The sequence below is a fragment of the Aotus nancymaae genome, unplaced genomic scaffold (assembly GCF_030222135.1).
Source record: "Aotus nancymaae isolate 86718 unplaced genomic scaffold, 86718_ANA_hifiasm-v0.15.2.pri h1tg000108l, whole genome shotgun sequence".
NCBI lineage: Eukaryota > Metazoa > Chordata > Mammalia > Primates > Aotidae > Aotus > Aotus nancymaae.
In genome coordinates this window covers 14,272,323-14,274,067 of record NW_026988523.1, presented here as the reverse complement: position 1 = coordinate 14,274,067, position 1,745 = coordinate 14,272,323, and positions in this window count along the sequence as shown.

The following is a 1,745-nucleotide window of genomic DNA, read 5'->3' as shown; positions in this document are numbered from 1 at the left end:
TCCTTCTCTGAGTTTATATGGTTTCAGTGGTGTTGACTCCACCCCTGCCAGAGACAGCCCAAGCCAAGATCATCAAAAGCAATTAGACCCAATTCTAGGACTTTCATTGGAACTTTAGGAAAAGATGCAAGTTATTTCCACTGTGGATTGGTAAGAGGATAGAGTGGAAGCCTGGAGCTGTATGCAGCCACATAATTACAATGGGGGTACAATCTGTGAAAGGAGCCAAGACAGAGGAACACAAAGATAAGAGATAAAACAAGGAGACTGGATTCTGAGAACATTGTTTGAGCCCCAGGACCTAACTGTGTGTGATGTGAAATTATCCTTGGAATGTTCAGTTATGTAAACCTACATCTTTATTTTGACTTCAGTCAGTCTGTATTTTTTCTCTTTTAATTGCAACAAAAAGAGTAGTAATTGATCAGATTATGTCACCTTTTTGTTATTAAAAAAAAGCATATGCATCATAAGCATTCCAAACCATCCTAAACACTCAAGTTTATACTCATTTCTTGACCTGCACAAGAAGTGTGGATGAAATATTGATTTTAACTTCAAGATTCCAGAAATTCCAGAAATCTTGACTCAGCCCAATCACACTGCCTTCATAAAGTTACTGAAGGTTTTAAGCAGAGGGGACAAAGTAATACAGAAAGACTTTATTGTTAGTTGGGCTAGTATTTGATAATTACAGTAATACATACTTTTTGTTTTGTGTCTCTAGAACCCGTCCCTTCTTCTGCTGACAGCATTCCCTGCTTCTCTTTGGGAACTATTTCCTTACCCAGCTGTGCCAGGGATGGACAGATTAGGTAAATGTGGTCATTCAGGACTCTTTTGAGATTTTCCAAATAGAAATTAAGGAAAAAGACTATTTTTCCTGACGTCAAAGCAGAAAGATGCTAGTGCCCATGACTCCAGCCTTCTAGGGGATGCTGGTCTGAGAGAATGAAGCCCTCTTGCTGTGGAAAGCAGAGGCAAGATATAAAGTCCAAATGGTAAATAATTCAATTCTAGTAAGTCTCCAAGAATAGCTATATTCCCATCCTTAGTATTATTTGATTATATGAGCCAATAAAATTTCCCCCATTCATGAAGGTACTTCCCACTAGATTTGTTCACTTGCATCTGAAGAGTCCTAGCTAAATATATGTCTAATCCAGTGCCCTGGTAAACCTAGGAAGGGACATGTAGCCTAACCTAAAGGTCACTTTAGATCTATTCTTCCCTAAACCTATGGATCTTGGGACCTTGCCACTTTCTAGTCAGTGGTATGTTGTTGGAGTTAAAGCCAAGGATTTTTACTTTGTATATGAATGAGGAAGATAAAAGATACTGCAAGATGGCAAGGCATGTTTTGAAGCAGGAAGTTCTAAATCAGCTTACCCACTTAAGTGAGAAGGAGTAACAGAGAGAACAAGATGGACAGTCATCTGTTAGGAGGCAGCTCCTTAGCTGTAAAGAAAAAGGAAATAAAAGAGAGAGTATCTACATGGCACTGAAAAGTGAAGGAAGCAACCACTAGGAAATGTGGTTCAATCAATGACTTGAAACTCAACTGGATTAGCAATTTCTCTCTCTTGGAAAGGGGAGAAGAGCAAAAATATGGTGGAAGGAAAAACGAGAGTTGAGAATGGGACAGAAGTTGCATGTTGGCTGAGTACTAGGAGAGTTTTACAAAGATATACTACTATTCCAGTTTTTTAAAAACAAAAGGAATGCTTGCCAAAATATTCAATCAT